The sequence below is a fragment of the Athene cunicularia genome, assembly GCF_003259725.1.
Source record: "Athene cunicularia isolate RWA chromosome 18 unlocalized genomic scaffold, athCun1 chr18_part1, whole genome shotgun sequence".
Taxonomy (NCBI): domain Eukaryota; kingdom Metazoa; phylum Chordata; class Aves; order Strigiformes; family Strigidae; genus Athene; species Athene cunicularia.
The window spans coordinates 10,478,750-10,500,231 of record NW_020799123.1 but is presented as its reverse complement, the minus strand read 5'-3'; the positions used below and the strand labels follow the sequence as shown (position 1 = coordinate 10,500,231).

The 21,482-nt window shown below is 39.3% G+C and overlaps 1 protein-coding gene across 3 annotated transcripts in view; it reads right to left on the bottom strand.

The window, feature by feature from the left end:
- The window catches only part of CEP112 (centrosomal protein 112), a 171,343-nt gene that overhangs the window by 68,119 nt on the left and 81,742 nt on the right, over window positions 1-21,482 (bottom strand). The gene's annotated exons all lie outside the window — the stretch shown is intronic.

Genomic DNA, 21,482 nt, shown 5'->3' with positions numbered 1-21,482 from the left:
TGGATTATTTTGGAAAGGAGATCAGTCCAGTCAAGGCAAAGGAAGTCTGAAGTAAAAACAAATCTCACTTTGATGAGGAGGAATTAAAAGGAAAATAAGGAACAAAGTAGAAACACCCAGTGATTCAGTGGTGACAATGACTCCCTTTTTACCCACAATCAGTGCAGCGTCCCAGAAAAGGTGAATGAAGAATCCAGTCCCAGACACACAGCAACTGGTGACATATTTACTGAAAATACCTTGGAAGGGATTATCTGTTGAAAGCAGGAATCTGAACTACTTTAGCTTTTTTATTAACAAACAAAGCTTTATAAAGTGCTGAGAAAAAAATAATACAAGTTTCTCTACCATCACAGAAATAAGAAATGCATCTAACATAAAAGAATGCTAAAAAAGGAAATAAATATTTGTTTACAGCTCTAAGATTAGAAAAAAGTCGTGCTGGTTTTGGTTGGGACAGAGCTAACTTTCTTCATAGTAGCTAGCATGGGGCTGTGTTTTGGATTTGTTCTGGAAACAGCGTCGATGACACAGGGATGGTTTAGTTTCTGCTGAGCAGGGCTTACACAGAGCCAAGGCCGCTTCTGCTCCTCACTCCACCCCACCAGCGAGTGGCCAGGGGGGCGCAAGGAGCTGAGAGGGGACACTGCTGGGACAGCTGGCCCCAGGGATACCCCAGCCCATACACGCCCAGCATACAGAGCCGGGGGAAGGAGGAAAGGAGGAACGTTCTGAGTGACGGTGTTTGTCCTCCCAAGTCACCGTCAGACACGGGATGGAGCCCGGCTGGCCCAGGGATGGCTGAGCCCCTGCCTGCCCATGGGAAGTGGGGAATGAACCCCTTGTTCTGCTTTACCTATTAAACAGTCTTCATCTCAACCCATGAGTTTTCTCACTTTTAAGCTTCCAATTCTCTCCTCCATCCCACCGTGGGGGGAGCGAGCGAGCGAGCTGGGGGCTGAGCTGCAGGCTGTGGTTATACCACAACAAACATAAGAACTTCAAAGATGGGTAACTTTAATCTGTGTTTAAAACAAAATTGGTTTATATTAATGAGTCTTACTACTGCAGTTTCAGCAAGTCGCAAAAATCGGTCTTACACTTGATCTCATTCTGGTTTTACAGAACTATCCCCATGGTTTTCTCCCTTAAGAGATAAAAGAGTCAGGCAACCCCGTGCAGGACCAAGGGCCAGGCACAGTCCTGATGGCTCGCTGATCTTTGTGTCCACAAAGCATCCTACTGAGTCAGACTCACTGGTCCCAGCGTACCTGCTTTTCTCCGTTGCTGGATGAATTTCAACTGGCCAGCTCAGCCAGCTGGCAACTGTGTTTGTGGCTCCTTTGTAACACGACAGTGATACGAAGGGTACGCAGCAATGCTGAAAGAGGAATCTTTTCATTTAAGCTACAAGCTAAATCTAAAGAGATATTTAATCTAAACCAATACTTTAAAAGAATTTTGCATTACAACAGTCATTAAAATTTAGTAACTCAAGTTATTAATGTCGTCTTCTGTACAAAACTTTGTCATTAACTCAATTATGTCCATTTTAACCCATTATATTGAAAATATTTTCTGTATCATAGCAATTTCAACCAAAATATTAAGAATTTATTATCCTTTTTTTTTTTTGTGCCTGGTAAAATCAGCAATTTGTCAATATTATGATCCTGAAAAAGAGATTTGGTTTGCAAAGAGAACTACTTCTGCAAATGTCATGCACATTATCACATGGGTAATGATGTGGCAGAGCACAAATTAACAGGGATAAGTAATAAACAGCTATTGAGCTTTCACAGCACAATCCATTACACTGTCAGGTTTAAATGACTTTTGGGTAAGAACACATATGCCCATAAATATGGTAATTAAGGGAGCAGATAAATGAAACGGTGTGAAATTACGTGAAAACGAACAACGGTCTAATGACCAACAGGTTGGTCTCACCTCCTAAGAGCGCTGACTGAGTCTTCCAAAAAGCATGGGGCTGCGCGAGCTCTTCCAGAGGAAATTACAGCCGCACAGGAGCTCGGCTAGCACCACCAGCAGTCCTGATCAGAAGTCTGGGACTTCCTGGAAACACTAAGATATCAGCAACGCTAAAACTTCAATGCTCAAAGAGATGTATTGCGTTATGTTTGTATTTTATAGCATTTTCCATTTTAAATAGTATTTTGTGCATATTCATGTTCTCATTCTTGAGGGGGGAAAAAAATTCCTGTCCGTAACGTTGGTGTTGTTGCACAAATTAACTAGAAGACATCTTTATTCTATATAAGACTACACTGCAGTGATGGGGTGAAGCTGTTAACATGTTTACTAATCAAATGTTCGCAGTCTAGAAATCTCGTTCAGGTATTCTCTTGTAGGAAAACCTACACAAACCAAGCTGTGCTCACTAACCTGCACAGCACAGGAAGAATGGCAGTTTCCTAGACTCAAACAGGCAAGTGTTCCATGTCAAAACCCCTCCTTATGTAAGCCGAGCAGATGGCAACCACAGCACTAACAGTAAAACATTCGCTGCTCAGCACTGTAAAATCTGAATCCCCGTGTTACGGGGCTCACGCCAAGGTCTATCAACCCCATCTCAAGACAATCACAGCTTTTCTCACCTTTGAAAATGTACCTCTGGCATCTCTCTTGAAAATATCCACTGGAACTTGTAAAGCGAGGCGTTGAGCTGCTAACTTACATATTTATTCTATTAATTTTAACAGCATTAAGCTGCTTTTAAATGTCAAACCCCCTTTGTAAGATTCTTTACCGGGACTGTTCCAGCACTGTGTACGCTCTGAAAAACGCCTTCAACATTTCTGAATCTGATAAAAGTATATTCCTCCGAACCTTCCTTATTCTTTACCTACTAGAATGTTTGTTAAGAGTGGGGGTAGGTTTAACACCACTCTACCTGTACAGCGCTGCTGGAGGCTAAACACCACTCTCCTTCATATTCAAACCATGGCCAGCTTCATTTTTTTTTTTTTTCTCCTGCACTTAACACAGTCCCCAGAAAGGTTCAGCACACTTTAAATTTTATTTCTTAGTAACACACTTGCTGTATCGTGTCTACACTTGTTCTACAGCTTAAGCATGTTCCTGAAACGTGGTGGAAGTGTTGACTCATGAGGAACAATAAGGGGAAGTTACTTTCTGCTCAGCTCCCTTTTCAATAAAATTAATGAAAAGAGTCTATCCATGTCATTCTTATAAACATCTTGGGCAATACTTCCATAGGTAATCTAAACCCCAAACTGTTCACTAACTTTTACATATATTTCTGAAGGCTGAAAAGAAACATGCAAGGCACAGCCATCAAAATGCCAGTAGAAAAAGCTACAGTGAACATATCAGCATCATTTTTGTTTCTACGACTATGAATACGTGTTGAGAAAGAGGTAGCAAATTCTCAAGATCTGCTGTGACATGGTCTTAAGCAAAACACAATTTTTTTTTTTTTTTTTTTTTTCCTTCCCCAAGAGCAGTGCACTGAAATAGATACGGACTTTTAAAGAAGCCAGTTAGCTGCCTAAATCCCAATTAATGTAAATGGAACTTAAGCTACAAACTGGGCTTTAAAAAAAAAAAAATTTAAAAAAATGGAGGGGGAGGGACAAAGAAAGAAAGTCAGACATCCATTTGAACAGCCCCACAAAGAGCTTAAAATTAACAGAGCTTATTTTGATTTCTTAATTTACATAAGTCCATTTGATTCTAATTTAGTTAACAGCAGCTAGAAAGCAGAACTTCATATAGGTTGGTTATTGTCACTGCCTTCCTAATAAAATGATTTTTAGTCAAATGGAAGAACCTCAAGCCTACGTGTAACTAAACAATACAATGCAGTGGCGACTAAACACAATGCACTGGATTACTTCCCAAATTGAAACTGAGATAAATGTAAATACATTTTCCATTTAACAGTTCTAACACCTGTAAAAGACTTGGCCCTCTTGCCTGGAAGACAGATCCAGAATTACCTGATTTACTGCATTTGCTTTGAAATAGATTAGTGAGTCAAAAATTAAAACATCCAGCCTTCTTTCTCCTCTCTTTTTATCTGATGAAAGAAATGCTTACATTTGTATTTCTCTTTGTGCAAACAAAATGATTTGAATAAGAATACTAAGAGACCTACTCAGAAAAGACTAGTTGGGTGATTCATTTTCTTGTGTCTTCCTACTAAGGAATTTAACGGAGACACTCAACTGGGCACTTAGTAATCTACATAACTGCATTAACGTAACTTAAATATGACAGAGATGCAAAAAAAACTAAAAAAAAAAAAGTCAGCCATAAATACCTGCTTAATGCAGTGATCCCATAAAATGACTTGCGAGAGCAGAATATAGATAAAATACAGAGTGGCTAAAAAAATAAAAATCTTATTTAATCCCAGGTTTGCTGCATCCTACGAACCAGAACGACCTATCCCTAAACAATGATTGATGAAAATTACACCAAAAATGTGTTTAGTCTTCCCTGTTTTCATTTGTGAAAAAACAGAAAGCTTTATTTTCTGTATTTCAGAATGTGAAACAAAAATATTCCTTTCTGATGAATGTTACATATTCAGTTCTGAAATAACATTGGAGCAAAGCTTGTTCTGAGACTGAAGAAAAGCCACTGATATTTAGGGAAGGATAGGACTGTCTTGCAGTGGAATGCAGACATGGAGCTTAAAGATCTCTGCAGTGGACTGGGGGCAGAACTACCCATCAATCTCAGAGTATTTCTGTGTCCAGCACCCTCTAAATCTAAGCTTTTAAAAAATATTTGCATTTAAATTTCCCATGTATTAATTTTAAAAGCATTAGCATTTCCTGAACAACATGCAATTCTGATTTAAATGCAGACATGATGTATTACAGATTTAAGGATTACTACAGACGTTCATCTCTATGAGGAAGCAAAATTAAACATACTATAATTCCTAATTTGTCCCCAGGAGAGGTGCAGGCTGTATTGTCTCTGAGAAATGTCTTTGCCCTGTCAACTAATGAAAAGACTTCACTGTAAGTAAAAAAGCCTAAACAACCCCACCTCCCCCGCAAAAAAAAACCAACCAAAAAAACAACAAAAAAACCTATCCAGGAAAGCATCACACGCTTCTCTTTTGGATGCATTTGTTTAGAATGCTGCTCAAGACACATACATCTTTTGAATATTCCAGAAGTTTTACCCCACATAAGGGTTTCATGGCGACTGCAATGGAAATGGATTGCAAACCTCGACAGGACAAACTTAAGACAAGATGAAGATACAAAGTCTAGGTAATAAGCCATAAGGTATCTCCCATCTTCAGTTTCTGAAGTGAATACTTTTAGAAATGCAAACTTTGACTCCTGATCAGGTCACCTGCCGTGATTCTCTCCTCAACAGGCACTTGAGGAAGACTCGAAACTCACGTTACTGTCCGAGCTCTGCCCTGACCGTTAATCAAGGTGGAAAAGATAAATTTTTCAAAACTCCAGCATAATCACAGGAAGCCAACTAAGGAACCTAACGCTGCTATCCTCTGGACCGATGACTAAAGAGGACTTAAATGCACCAGCCTGTGTGTACTATTCTGCTCTACTAAAGAACCTAATACACCAGGAAACTCTCTCATTACTGATGTCATGCTGCTGTATTGAAGATGACAGTCTTTAACCAAGCATGAAGTCCTCATTCTCGGTCTCATGAATGGCAATATGTGTGGGCAGAAATCCTGAAATCCAGCAGCTTCAGAAATAAAAAATTGTGTCACAGGTTTAGACTTAAAAGAAATAATCAGCTTCTAACTTTCAAAAGAACCCCTGTTTCCAGTAACGATGGTGGCAGTATTTCTCTTAATCAATGAGTTGTGGTAAATTCTCTTCTGAATGTTAGCTGCTTACGCAGATAAGATGCAGAATTACACACACATGCAACTTCTGACTTTCTCCCTTTTGAAATCGACTCCTAAATGGAAGAAGCGTATGCTCGTCGACTACCTTTAGTGTCAATCCTTATATCAAGGAGATAAATTCGTTCACCTCCACCTGAGAATGAAAATCCTAGGGAAGGAAGTCTTTAATCCAACTTAGGTGTTAGGCTGGAGTCAAAAGCATCAGCTGATGGTACCTGTTCAGTACTTTGTGCACACATACACAGCTGACACCATTTCTAGTCTCTCTCTGCACCTTCATCCTCAAGTGCTGGTTGCACTATTCCCATCATCTCGACGGTGGCTCCTCTGAGTTCAGAGACCTTTTGGAAGCATCATGCTCCACAGCTGCCCGTTAGAAAGACAAGATCAATCACAGGATGATCTGTACAAAATAAATGAAAACTGTGTGTATTACATTTCATTTCTTGGAATTGAAAGTATTTTTGGCTCGGTATCTTCCTCTGGCACCTTTACATTGATCTCTATCCTTTTCATGCTTCTCTGTTTGTCCTTGAATTCAGTTGATGCCACTTCGTTTTCTGAATGACAAATAGCCCACTGCATCCTGGGGCAGGAATTTTTTCAGATTTATTTATGCAACTGTTTTGAATCTACCGTACTCTGAATAAATATTAGTATTAAGTTTCAATGTAAAATCTAAATACACACTAAATATGAATATAAAGTTTCAATGTAAAATCTAAATACACACTAAACACGCAAATCCTAGTAAATACCAGTAAAATAAAATAACCCACTAAATATACCCGTTTATACAGGTCCATGTTTCTATTTACTACTCACCCTCACCCCCCCAAAAAAAACCACCCCAAGCTCAACCTCAAAATTGCATTAAGAGATCAGGAACAATGCGTTACTCCTAAAGAGAATACTCTGGCAGGGAAAAATGGTTGTGGGAAGGGCTTGAAGGAGAAGCTGCTAAATGGAGGCAGAGCACCAAACAGCACTCTCCTCCCTGTACAACAAGGAAACACAGTGTTTTAAGAGGACATCATTTGCAGACTTTTGAAATCTACTGCTTTTACTCTTTTTGGAAAGCATCGGGGCTTTGAAGGACACAATCTTAATACGTAAAAGAAATCATGACTATGTACCACATTTCCACTGCCGTGAAGCACAAAGACTGGGGAGCTGTTAGATTATTTCTTCAATACCACGAGGTGGTATTTTTGACAAATGGCATCTGATGCATTTGTTGAGACAGAGATTTTGGGTTTTCCCATACGCATGCCTAATCACTGCATTAACGAAGGCTATCACTATATAGGAATTGCAAGGCTGTCTCTGCTTAAACCTCCTTGAAACTCATGCACTGAAAAAACAAACATTGCCTTCCATATAAATGACTACATTAGAAGCCATTACTGATTAATGCTGTGTATTTTCTCTCAGCCTCTGATGCAAAAGATGCCAAAGAAATGTTATCACAAGGGTTTGCTTGCACAGCTTTAGGAATCATAGTAATCTACTAAGTATCTGCACAATACTCAGGTAGAGCAGGTAAGAATTAATTGGTACCTTCCCCCCGTCCCCCCCGAATCTCAGATGCTGAAACTGTTTTTCCCTTTATTGAACCAGCTCGGCCTAGACTAGCTTGTCCCGCAGTGACATGTATATTGAATACAAATCAGACAGCATAGCTTTAAATCTGTGTTGCAGCTCTCATTTCCAATTCGAGAACTGTACTATAATCATAAGCTTCTGGTGGATGAAAGGAAATCAGCTCTCTGAATATTAGCTAATGCCACATTTGCAAGTCCTGAAGAGATCTGTGCTGTTTAAAAAAAAAATAAAAAAAAAAATAGATCATTTCTCGTGAACCTATATATATGAATCGCTTTGTACTGCTCGACTGATAGAAGCGATGCCTGTGCTGGGATTAAACCCTTTTCATCATAAAACCTCATCTGGTTCGGAGTCCAAGTCCATCAAACCTTTTCCCTTTAAAGTCCCGCCTTTGATTCTACATCAATTTATTCAAACCGCAGCTGGGTGGCTGAAAACGAAAGGACAGCATCATTTAAACCAACCATGTTCCTAACTTGAAAGAAGGGCTATAATTAAAAAAATGGGCATAAAAGAATGGAAATGGGATAATATTTTTTAATGGTAGTTCAAAGGCCGACAGATGTCAGAGCCTTTGAAGATGTCAGTACACTGAGCAAGAAGTTGCCATTAAATAGTTTCCCTGAGAGGTGAAGCAGCTTTTTAATGACTAAAAAAGCCCTTGCAGACACATCCTTGTGTTTTTAATTTGTCAGAGTTTCTGCAGTATTTTCTGATTAATGACACATGATTATAACTGCATAGCATACATATTTTTATACTTTGTTAAATGAATACTTTATTCCACATTCCTTCAGTGACAGATAAGAACAGGAAAGCTTTACTACAGAGTCCAAAACTATTCAGATAGCTCAAATATTTATGGTAATTTGAGGGGATTGGCCAGATACAGAGCTTCTATGTGTTGCTACCTTTTGTTCTTTAATGGCGCTATTACTACTGCCATCACAATGTGCATGCATTAAGTGAGCATGTGACTCGGTAATGTATTGTACCCTTCTTGTGCCCTAAACAGTCAGAGCTTTCATAATTCACTGATGAACAAAGTCATCAAATCAAAATAACATTTAGAAAAATTCCTCAATTGATCATAAACAATACAGACAATGGCTGCCAATGTATTGTAAGCAGAAAATAACTTTTCTCAGAAAAAAAAAACCAACAACATATTGCTAGGAAACACCATGTTCAGAAGAAGAACAGCAATATTTGAAAAAGCAGATAAAGTCCCCAACTTGTGCTGAAAAGATGCTCCTGCAGTATCCTTCATCTCTCTTAACACACGCAATTTTTTTCTATTTTCACCACGAAGGGAAAACGTAGTAGCCCGAAACCCAGGGACAATTTCTTTAGCTCCCAGAAGCAAGTTCTCCAATCACTAAATCGTCTTTTGTGAAATGTGCCTGTAGAGCAGAGGGAAGCAGCCCAGCCCTGGGGAGGGCCAGGAAAAGCCAGCACTGCCTGCCTTGCCTTGGATCACACCTTAGAGAAGTCATTCCTATGAGAAGAGTCATTACAAGGGAATTCGATGAATGTACTGTTCTTTCTGCTCTTCCAACCTACATTCAGCTGGTTAGTTGGATCATAAATAGAAACACGGTGGACTCAATGAACTCAATGGACTCAAAACTCAATGTACAGAGAGACTGGAAGTACCTTAGCAGAACTGTGTGAAATCAGTTGCTGCTCTCCCCAGAACATCTACATGATTTCATAAGCACGAACACTTGGCCTGTTGCAGTCCACATCCATCAGGAACCTCTTTGTAATAACCATGGTGCCTACCACCGCCATCATGAACCTCCCCAAGGGGAGAAAGAGGACTGTTGGATACTCACTGCTACTCTGGACTCACGTGCATCTGCAACTGGAGATGAAGAAAGCTGTTAGCAACAAATGTTCTGCTAGGTGTTCAAAACTCTGTAGAGTTATCCGACTGCAAAGCAAGCACTGGGAGTTTTGAAAAGGACAAGTCTATGGCTGCAGAGAGAAGAAATGTAAGTCTCCCAAAGGTATTTACTGAATGAAAACAGAGGTCTGATAGGAAAAAAATACAACTATGTTAGGATTCCACTATAAAGAAGATGTAGCAGTAGACTACTTTCAGCACAAATAATTATAAATCCAATTTCCAACTAACCAGCATCCTTCCTTCCCTCTCAGGTTATTCTAAAGTTACCTTCAAATAGTTTTATTTAAAAAGCAAAACAAAGCCTAACTACCACCAGTCACTGGAATAATTGACTTTTACCATAAATCTCATGAAGATTTGAAACCTCAGTCTATAAATGTTACATTACACGCTTTCGTCGCTTTTCCTAGAAAACAAACTACACGCAGGAGCAGCCAGGAAGTTGCTCAGCGGGATGGGGTGGAAGTGGCCACAGGGAACAAACGCTATGGCCAGGGTGTTGACCACAGAAGTGAGAGGAAGAGCTCACTCCCTCTGCCACCCACACCTCGGGAGCTCGGCCATCCTGGTTAGGCAGGGCTCTGGGCAGGACTACACTCTGGATGTCATAACACATGGGGAACAAGCTCTGCTCATCTTCTTCTCTCCAAAGGCTGTTGATGTTGCCGTTGTAAAGAGACGTAGTGCTTTCTGTTCATATTCAGTTATTATTTTAGCACTATGGCAAAAATAGGAAAATTAAATGGTGAATTTTAAGCAGTCATAATTTAGCTGAACAAAGAAAAGGCATTTCTCTAAGCTGTGGGACTTGCAATTGAAATTTCAAATTAATTCTACAAACTAAAAGGACGTTACCCCACAAAAGATGTATCAGCCTTATGAATAAACATGACAAGATTCTTCTTAAATGGGAAATATCAGATACCCTGAAAATAATATTTTGCTACAGAAACCCATATAGACATGCAAAGCTGAGCCATTCAGATTCTATCCATTAGAGGGCAATAACACATACACACACACACACACACACACACTCATACATATATCATACAAACACACCCTCTCTCCCACCTCCCCAAGTGCCTTTAGCAGGAAAACAGTATTTTCTCTCTAATATTACCACTGGTAGATTCACAGCTTGGGTATTGCTCCATTCTCTCCCCCTCCACTCCCCAACACCAGTATCCAATTGATCAAAAGATACAGAAATTATTTTAAATTTGTTTTCCTAAAAGGAAATCAATACAATGAATGGTTTTAGAAGGCTTACAGTTAGCCGTTATTAAACTGAGCCTGAACAGCCAGCACTTACATAAGGATGTAAATCATTATAAACCTTCCCAAACCTTGAACGGACAAAAACGTTCTTCATGTGCTCACCTCCCACCTAAAGTCAAACGCTTTTCCTTTTAGATTTAGTCACGTAAGAAACCCTTGATAACAGCAACAACTGCAGACAGGGCAAGTATCCAACAGACTTTAGATGTCTCTTAATGCTACAGACAAATCATGGAAAGGCATTTCTCCTCCGTCATTAGTAGAGCCACTCGAGGGAAGAGCTCATGTGCTGTGTCTTCTGCTTTCTTGCTCAAAACATGTCAGTCTCCTGATAAACCTCGTTGTTTATCACAGGTCCTCAACCTTCTGCTTTGCACCCACTTCTAATATCCTATAAACACGTTTATGTGATGAGGCTACAGGGACAGGAATTGTCTGTTATTATATATTTTTACTAACACAACGCACACTCAGACTCCTGAGAGGATTCCAGCAATACAAATAATTACCATCAGCCCCTAAACTACTGCTTGTCAACATCTTATTAGTTACAGGATTGCTGGAGTTTACAGCAGCACACAGGCAGCTGCAGCAGTCACATAATGACCGGTAATTCCTATGAGCATCCAGAATACACTGATTTCTGTTTGGGTTAGGTGGGTTTTTTTTTTTTGTTGATTTGTTTTTTGGTTTTGGTTTTGTTTTTTTAATTTAAAATACATTACTTTACAACTCTTAATCTGTATTTCATTAGAAGCAGTAATTCAGGTAATGATTTCAACTAGCAGCTAGTTGTTGCCCTGGACTGTTGAAGAAATATTAATTATATATTATACTAGAGGTTTAATTGAAGATCTGAATTCAACTTCCTAAGGTCCAAGATGAATATGTGGAAGAACACACCAGTCGTGTGTGCCCTCCACAGGGGCAGGCACCTTCAACTCGGAAATCCCTGACGGTACCCAATACAGCAGGAGAACATGCAGCTATTTTCAAATATTCCCGTGTACTCTGTGCTTGCAGTGGCTGTCTTTCCAAAAAAAAAAATCACATTCCTCGCTATTTTTTTCTGAATTCATTTTACAGATGCCAATACAGCAGAAAGCACTGACTACAAAAGAATTCAAGCTGTCAGAGACAACTTTAGAAGAATTGTATCACCCCTGCAAAAGATTGAGTTCACCCTTTGTGGGATTTTCAGATCTGTTTCAAGTAAAAACACTGTGTCAGGTTTTTTTGTCTTTTTTTTTTTTTTTTAAATAAAACATCAGTTTTTATGAACTCTGAAGAACAACTTTAAAACCTGAAAATGAAATATTCACAGTCAGGCCAATATTTTAGGGGCCAAAAATAAAGGGGTTTTTATTTGCAATATTTCAGGACTTTCATACATATGAATAGAGATTACTATGAGATATGTAATTGCAGTCTGAAATATATTGTTTTCTCCATTAAACAGAAACCTACAGCATCCTTGACATCAATTTCTGTCATTTTGTCATGATAAACACTCAGGTATTAAGTACCTTCCACATCATGCACCCAGGCATGATTCCAATTAGTGCTGAATAGAAGACAAAATGTCAGCCTAATAAGCTTCAATTTGCAAAGTCTTTGAACATTTGATGATATCATCACTTTGCCAATCATTTCTTGTACTTTGGCTTTTTTTTTTTTTCCACATCACCTTCCTTGTCAAAAGCAAGTCTTTCAAATCTACAGAAATGGAAGACATGAACAATGTCAGTCATTGGTCTGACTGAGCTCAAAGATCCAAAAATGACTCCCCAGTACATCCACAGAGAACTATGATGTGCACAAGACTCCCTCAAAGCTAATTTGCTGCCAACATGTAGAGTAATTGGGGGAAAAGAGTCTACTTTAAAGTCATACTGTGAAAAATATTTTTGTGCGTGAAATCAACACTAAAGACCTTAAATCACCGTCAGTCTGTGTCACTCGTTCAAAATGAAGAAACAGTATTTGTTAAAAGATGACAATCATTTCTTCAAAGGTGACTGGACTAAAGAGTCTGACTTCATATTGAAAATATTCATTGTGTTTTAAAATAATGTACTCTTTTTTTTTTCCTAATTTCTCTCTTAAAAATATAGAAAGGTTTCCAAGAAGAAGAAAGACAAACTGTAAAAGAGGCATATGCAGTTCTGTAAGCTTGAACATGCCAAAGCCTATAGCTGAGGACACACGACGCTTTCCCTGTCTGGAATTTCCTCAGATGCAGAACCTGAATTCCCTGCTCTTATCTGGGTGCGAGGGAAAACAGAAACACAAAATGGCAGCAGAAAAGACAAGGAGAGAACGGATCAGGATGGGAAAAATGAAGTCATACAAAAGACTACGTGGGCCCTGCAAGGCTCTGCCAGGGCAGCTGGTCCCAGTTCTGAAAAGGAGAATCACAAACGGTCTCTGCTGAGCTGACTGCCTGGAGGAGGTGGGTCACGGCAGGGCTGACCAGAGCACACGACCAGTGAGCGACAGGCTCCACCACCCAGGCCCAACACGACTCTCTGCATTGCACCAAGTTACCCCATTTCTTTGGTTTGCATGTCCCATGGCGCCCAGAAGACCTTCGCTGCCACGTGTTTGTTACTCGCTGCTCAGAGCTGGCAGGAGACACAACCCAGCCTCCATCACGCGTGGCGTGCCAAGGGACGGCGCTTCGGTAGGAAAGGAGATGGAGCAGCTTGGAAAATGCAGATCTGAAACTGCCTCCGGGAGCTGAAACGAGGGGAGGGAGTCGGGAGCACACACCTAGCATGGCACTAGCCTGAGGAGCGGAGCTGAAAGAGTGCAGAGCACTTGGCTACTCCTCCAGCTGATGGGTTAGCAAATTCCTAACATCTGAGGCAGAAAAGGACACTTTGAAGAGTTGCTACAGACGCCGGGGCTGGGTCAGTGGACAAACAGCTGCAGAGATGTTTAACAGTGAAATACTCAGCCTGGTGTCAGTGCCAGCAACATCAGCCTCAGACTTGCAGTTAACCCACCATAAGGGTTTGGGGTTTGTTGTTTGTTGTTTTTTTTTTTCCCCCCCCCTCATAGCTCCTGTCTGTGAACTAGAGGAAAACCAGAGAAGTCTTCCGTTTCAATTCCTGACTAAAGCAATCTAGGGAGGAATAAGCAGAGCAGTGGTAGAGCACCCAGGACAGTGCAAGATGCCACAAGCATCTCAGCTGCAATTTGTTACTCGTTTTCCACTTGAAGGTTTCTCTATAATACTTTAATGTGGGAGCGTGCGGAGCTTTATGGATGGTCTCATATTTCTCAGCTGACAAATCTTCAGCCAAAGTATGTCAACTACAGGAGAGGGCAAGGCTTTTCACTGGCTTTGTGATTTCTTCTTCCCCCATCATAAACCACATAAAAGAAAAATACAAATAATCAGCTCTCCAAAATTGCTATTTATTACTTCATCATGAAACCGTCTACTGGACCCTGCAGTGGTATTGAGTAATATCATTACTTAAACCATAAAGACGTTGTATTTATTACTCAAAATTGGGAAAATTAGCATCCATATGGATCTTATTGTTTTAAGACCAGTAATGCTGCCAAAACAAGTGGTGTTAACATTCCAAACTACAGATTGTCACAATTTCTCGTCTAGTGTTTCATTCTTTCATTTGGTATTCATAATACCTTTGAATTGAGGAACTGAATGGATCATAAAATCTCTCCTATCAGATAAATCATTTAACAGCTAGACTACTGTTCAAAACTTGATTTATAGTGGCAGCGAGTGAATGGAATTAACATCTGCTGACCTAAGGAAGAGAGACTAAATTGATTTTGGATAATCTTTCTCTAGAAAAGGGACAAGAGAAAAAGCACACTCTAAAAAAAGTAACTACTGAATTTGTAATACACAGCACCTTATTAGGTAGTCACAGACAGGATAAAACATGAAGTAAAACTCCGTGAAATGAACTTCCAGGCACACAAGGAATAAAAGGGTCCATAGGAACATCCAACCCGGATTTACCAAGGGCAAATCATGCTTGACCAAACTGATTTCTTCCACAGTGAAATGATTGACTCTGTGGAAAGGGAAGAGCCATCAACATCTTTTAGCTTGACTTTAGCAAGGCTTTTGATACAGACTTTTACAGAATCTCTACAGTCAAACCAAAGAGACAGAGACTGGATCGGTGTACTAGAACATGAACAAAGAACTCACTGGACCACTGGCTTTGAAGGGTAGGAGTCAACAGGCAACCAGCTGCTAGTGGCATTTCTCAAAGTTCAGATGGGGCTCGTACAGCTTAACACCTTCTCCAGTGACCTGGACAATGAACCCTTTGCAATACTGCGGATGGCATCTCCTGAGGGGAGGTAGTCAGCATGCTGGAGAGCAGAGTTACCATCTATAGGGACCTCAAACTCTGCGAGCTGGAGGAACAGGCCACTAGGACCTTCAGGAAGTTCACCAAACTAGGTTTATTCAGCCTGGAAAACACAAGACTGAGGAGAAATCTAATTGCTGTCCATCATGAGTGTAAGGAATTGTAGAGAAGAGAGAGACAGACTTCTTGAAGGCGGCAGTGAAAGGACAAGAACTTACAGATCAAAAATGTAACAACAGATATTCCAACTTAAGAGAAAGGAAAAGAAATTTCACAATGCATTAAAGCACTGGAGTAGGTTGCTCAGGGAGGTTGTGAAATCTCCACCATTGCAGGTTTTCAAAACTCAGTTGGACTTGGCCCTGAGCAACGTGATGTAATTTTGAAGTTAGACCTGCTCTGAGCAGGAGGTTGGACACGATGACCTCCAGAGGTCCTTCCAACCCAAATTATTCTGTGATGCTCTGAAAAAACCTCAATATGAATCCTGATCTCCTGTCAGAAGATGTCCCTTCAGCCATTCGGTGCCATGTTTGAAGTAGATACCACTGCTGTCTTCCAAATTACTGTACTTGTTCTAAGGACTAAGGGAAGGCAACTTCCTTCTATTCCACAATTCTCTCAAGTAAATTGTAAGGTAACACTAAAAAGCAATTTCCAAAATAATTAAAAAACATTAATAAAGAATGTTGTAAGCCTTCCCTTCTCTGTACAGCAGGTATTTACCAGACAAGTTTAGTTGTGATATTTTAAACAATCTAATACCACAGAAACTACATTCAAAAGAGAAGATTTAGACTCATATGCAGTAAGCAACTTCAGAGTCTGGCTTTGCCATACACCTAGAAGGCGCACGCTCCTTTTATTTCCAGATCAAGAGCTTATATTGGAAGTTGACCATTTCTGCAGAGTAACACAGTATTTTTGCATCTGCTTAAAAATTACATTACATCATCCCAAATGCTGCAGTTACTATCACCTGTTTTGTGTTTACTAATGTGCTCGATCATTTATGGCTTCATAAAGGAATACCTTTATGTAACCTTAATTTTAAAAATAATTTGACACCATGTATATCTTATTGTCTTACTTCTATCTATTGTGTTACTCATTCATTGTAACTATCACACACAAACCCTATATGCAAAGCCACAGCTAGTGTATGTGTTAAAGACTCGCATAAAGATCCTTTTACCCTGCTGATGGGCAAGACCGATCTTTTTTTTTTCCCAGAGAAATTATTCTGTATTTATTAACACCTATACAGGAAAGAATAACTTTTTCCTAAACAAAGAGTACTGGTATAAATGAAATTACTGCCATAGGATATACACTGTCCCTACACAAGTGAAGTTATATACTCCACCTTTTCAGCTGCCAGTATTTAAAATTAAAACAAAAGATAATGTAAAATGTTGATTGCAATGTACTAGTAACTACCACTTATATTTAATTTCATCTTATATAAGCAGAAAGTCCGTTCTGCTGAAAAGAACTCCACCTTGGAATCAGAGTTCATATTATGTGATGAGCTAGTTTCTATGGCAACTGCTTTCTCTTTTACATACACCGTAGACAGCACAAAATATCAGTTGTCGCCTAAGCCAAGTTAACATTTTTAATCAGCAAACGATAATTTATGCATCATTACGTGTGGCTTCTGAAAATGTCTTCAGCAAATATTTCAAATGCTGAACAACCTGAAGGATAAAAGGACGGAGTTGCAAGCCACACCTTCTGCGCTGAATTCCTCACTATCCAATTTCAGTCCTAGCGTAAAAAGTGAGAGTCAAGGAGAAATGTGGAAGAGATCACAGATGATCACCCACTACAGCACAAGAACACTTTGATGGTTCCGTTACGCGAGGAAGCAGCAGATGTTTGTAGCTTGTTCAACAGTCTTTTGAAAGGCATCTCAAACAGAAGCAGCGGCTTAGAAGTGGGGACAAGAAGCGGAGCGCTTGACACAAAACAACAAACAGGGCAAGGTGACTTCATCTCAGCAGGGAAGGGCAAGGTGCACAGGAGGCCCTGATGGCGGTACTTAGTGGAGGAGTCCCTGAGCATAAACTGTGTGCTTCAGTTTTAGAGCAAAGGCTCATTTTTCCCCCTAATCTCAAAGATTCCGTCTATGCTGCAGCCCAAATTCTTCCCACAGCTCCTCTACATTTTCTCAAGTACAGATGATACTCATTGTGCTGATAAGCAGAACCCAGTATGGGCCTGTGTGTATTTCCCCAGGGAACTGGTGCATTTGGGCATTCACTGAACTCCCAACTTCACAGCCACACAATTAGTTCAGAGCTCAGTTCGAACATCTCTATAGGACCCATCAGCAGATCCTTGACTTCAGCAGATATTCCCCATCAATGGGATCCATCCCAACCTGGAGTCGGCTGACTATGAATAACAATCAAGGGAAACCACACAAGTGCTGCAACAAATATTTGGTACTTTAAATATTTGACATCATTATCCTGGGTTGACTGGATAATTAAATTAAACACACTGCAATATAGCTAAAAGCTTTTGTTTAGGAAAGGCTAAAAGGGAACGGCTGTCTGTCTACAGAAGTCTGACTGTCAGCCCAATAGCTACACTCCAAGTAAAATATAACAAACAAATATTTAGATTGCAACTCCATGATTTAGATTGTCTGCGGAGAAAGCCTGCATAGCAAACAATGCATTTCTTCTCATGCCAAAGATATCTTCTATTAAGAAAAGAAAAAGTAGTCAAAGAAAAAATGAGTCATAGGATTTGTTTACTCAAAATTGTACACAGAAGTGACTTCAGTAGCACCATCAACATCTGAATGTTTCACAGGCCACATCTATCTGTACCCTCCAGACACGATCAAGCAAACTGTTTCCATTGATACTCAGAGAATAACCTGTAGAAACTGGTGTCTGCAGGTATTGGAACAATTACATGAAGGAGAAGAGATGATCAGTGATTTCTCTGATCAGTGACAGTAGGTTCATTCAGATCAAAGTTTAAGAAAGTTTCCTATTGTGAAGCAAATACTTCCAAAATCCTTCTGTATTAGTGTAGTACTGAAAAGTTACTGCTACAGCAATATTTACACACAGACAGAAACTGTGCATGTGTTGGAGTTATCATTAAACAAGTATATAATATTTCTATTCATTTTTTCTGTATTTTTTCTTGTCAATAGTTGATAAAGCTCTCCACCGGGCCCTCCAGACTGACTACATTTTGGAGGCAAGATAAATCTCTTCTGTTCCCCCCACTTTGTTGACACAGTAATTATCTATACAGAACCACAACCATATACCAAGGATTTGCGGGAACAAAAATAATGATCACTGCTGGAATGAAAATAATGATCATTACTGCTTCGGCTTTTTTTATTGTTAACTCAACAGGCTCAAAGAGCTCAGAATTAATTCAGACAAAACCAGGTGCAAAGCAACAGCTGTGAAAGATCACTGTTTACAAGTGCAAAGAAGCAAGTTTTCAAAAAGGAGAAGCCAGAAAAGTGAAAAGATGTCCTATACACAGAGCACCAGGGAAGGATTTCTGAGAAGGTGTAGTAAACCATGATGGTAAAGGCCGAGGGGATTACAGAAAGTGCAAAAAGCAAGACAAGAACAAGAAAATGGATACTTCAGCCACGGGAAATTACCTTATTAACTCTTCTTACTACCGCCAGCCCGCTCATCTTTTTGTAACAACCTCCATTCTCAGTGTGGGTGTTTGCATGACTTCTGAACTGCTTGAGATTTTCCATTCCCAACCAATAATGGTTTATCGAGAGCCCTAAGACACCCCCCAAACACCAGTGATCTTCTCTTAAAGCAGCCTCCTTTTTGAGAGCATAAAGATTATATGTTAAAATTAAACACCGTGACATCAGCGACAAATACTGGCAAAACGCGTTTCAGAGTTTGAGCTACTCTTGACCCAATTACAAATGGATGGAAACAGTGGACTTGCCAATTATCTCATAACAGAACATGGAAAGAGAATTCAGTTTCCTCATGGAAACTTTCTTCTTCTCGCTTTGGTGCGAACTGCTATATCTGAAGTTACAGAGATACATCTTTTTCTTCTTCTTGCCCGAAGGTCAACGGTCAAAGAACAAGCACGAAAATGATCCAACTCTACAGCAGCTGGAACATAAAAATCTTTGAAATGGTTGAGGGCACGTGTCAGATGCTGGGGAGAGAATGACATTCACAGGATAAAGGGAAAATATAAGGGCACAAACGGCACCACAGCCCATCGGGCACTGGTTATTAAAATTTCCTAACCTTGCTATCTTGTCTGGCAGAAGCAAACTAGATGTATTATTCTCTGTCATCAGGAGTCTTGCTTCAGAAAAAAATTGCCCATTCAGTAGCAAGGCTGTTTTCATTAAAACAAAAGACAGATCTCTATCATCCGAGTTGTTCCCTGTTTTGTGAACTAATGTTTAAACTAAAATTATTTAGGGAGATGGAGAATGAATGACCAACTAAATTGTAGCTTAAAAATGCTCTGAAAGAAAATCCAGGTAATATATAAAAAAAAATCTAATTAAATAGAAGTAGTGATTCAAAACTACCCTTTATTTAAAAAAAAATATCCTGGATTATTAGCTACTATTTAAAGAATAACAATATTATGGCAGTTCATAGAAAACGTATAGGATTTAAAAGACTACAAGAACACAGCATGGTATAAAAGCCTTTGTATCGCTTTGACTTTTATTGACCTACATGTCAATTTACTCCTCCCCGAGCATTACAACCCTAGGTGAAAAAAATCAAAGCAAGCCTCCTAGAAATGGATAAATCCAAGAGCTAAAGTGGAATGCAACTGTTATCCAGAAATTCATCAGCAATACAAAAGGTGATCCACTTAAATCAAGTTCCTTTCCTGAAAATATATTAAACTTCTATTTCAAAGAAGCGGCAACATTATTTTATATTTAATTAAAATCTGACAACGTGCCGAAATCTTAATTTTTATACTTTAGTTCCGACTAAAGCATTAATAGATGTATTCATATTTTAATAAAATCTAGCCATTTTGTATACTATCTTTCACAGTAGCTGAAGACCTACATGAAAGTAAAGACCTTGGATATGCAATAAAAAAAATAATTAAATCTTTTCAGCAACAGTATAATAAATTGTTCCGCAGTACTCAGTCATAGCTGTCTTTCGTAACGTAATAAGAAATAAGTATTTTAAACAGTCGCTACTCTTTGATATGGAAAAGGATTTAAGACAGAACAACAGTGAATACCTTTAATATCTGCTTTCGTATCATTCACCAAACATTGAACAGATAGGTCCCTCATACCAAGCGACTCACGTGTGATTAACACTAATTATTATTTAATATTTTGGAAATACCCAGCAAATCTACTTTTCAATTAGCGAAGCAAAATGGCCTCTTCACCTGGTTCATCGCACCTGCTGTAATATAAAGCAGTCCTAAAAATGAGTCAAACAGGGTTCAAATTTAACAGGTTTTTAAAAAGCCATGTCTACGTTAACCTATTAAATCACTGTGATTTCTTTGTTAAGAGACTGCCAAATGTTTCATAAAAGACATTGGCCATTAGACATGTTAGATGCCCAAAACACGCATTTTGGTAAACACATGCAAAGATTAAAATAATTTTATGACAAAATACGTGCCATAACTCAGTGAGAAAAATGGGTATTGTCTGTTGAGCTCACTGCAACGAAAAATGAATTCTAATACAAAGACTAGAGGAAGGAATGAAGAATGATTTCATTTCCAAAATGGAAAAAATATGCGTCCTTGAAAGCTGATAGATTCTTACTAGAATTTAAATAAACAGCAGCTCTTCTAGTCAAAGGCAACCGCATTTTCTTCCCTGATTTACATGCCATTCTTATGGCAGCAACGTTCAAATAACTTTACAGAGATATTCAAGCTACAAAGAAAAGCCCTGCATAAGGCCAAATTTTTTGCTATTCAGACTTTTCAGATTTTCCTAATAGCTGAGATAATTTCCAGTTTTCTACACAGAACCTGTAGTAGCATTATATATCCCATTGCAAAGAGAAAGCACAACCAAACTTTGGGCTCCAATCTCTGCCAGAAATGTCCCACAACAGAATGAAAGAGAGAGAGATGCTTAAAAGACACCTCCCAGATTCTCTGTATTAGCTTAAGATAGTCCCTTTACCTTTGTGTTCTGCGCTACACAGAGCAATACACTAATTGTAATGAACGCTGGCGTGTAGACAGAAGAATTCTGTGTAATTCTAAGACTGTTTTTTTAACCTGAGTGCTACAGCTCTGTCTTTGTACGCAAACACAACATCAGGAATGCAGGTGAGAGGACGATACAACTTTGAAAAGACACTCACAAATACCCGTATAGGTTAGATACATCTATCCTGGGCCAAAGGAAAAAAAACAAAAAGCAAAGATAAAA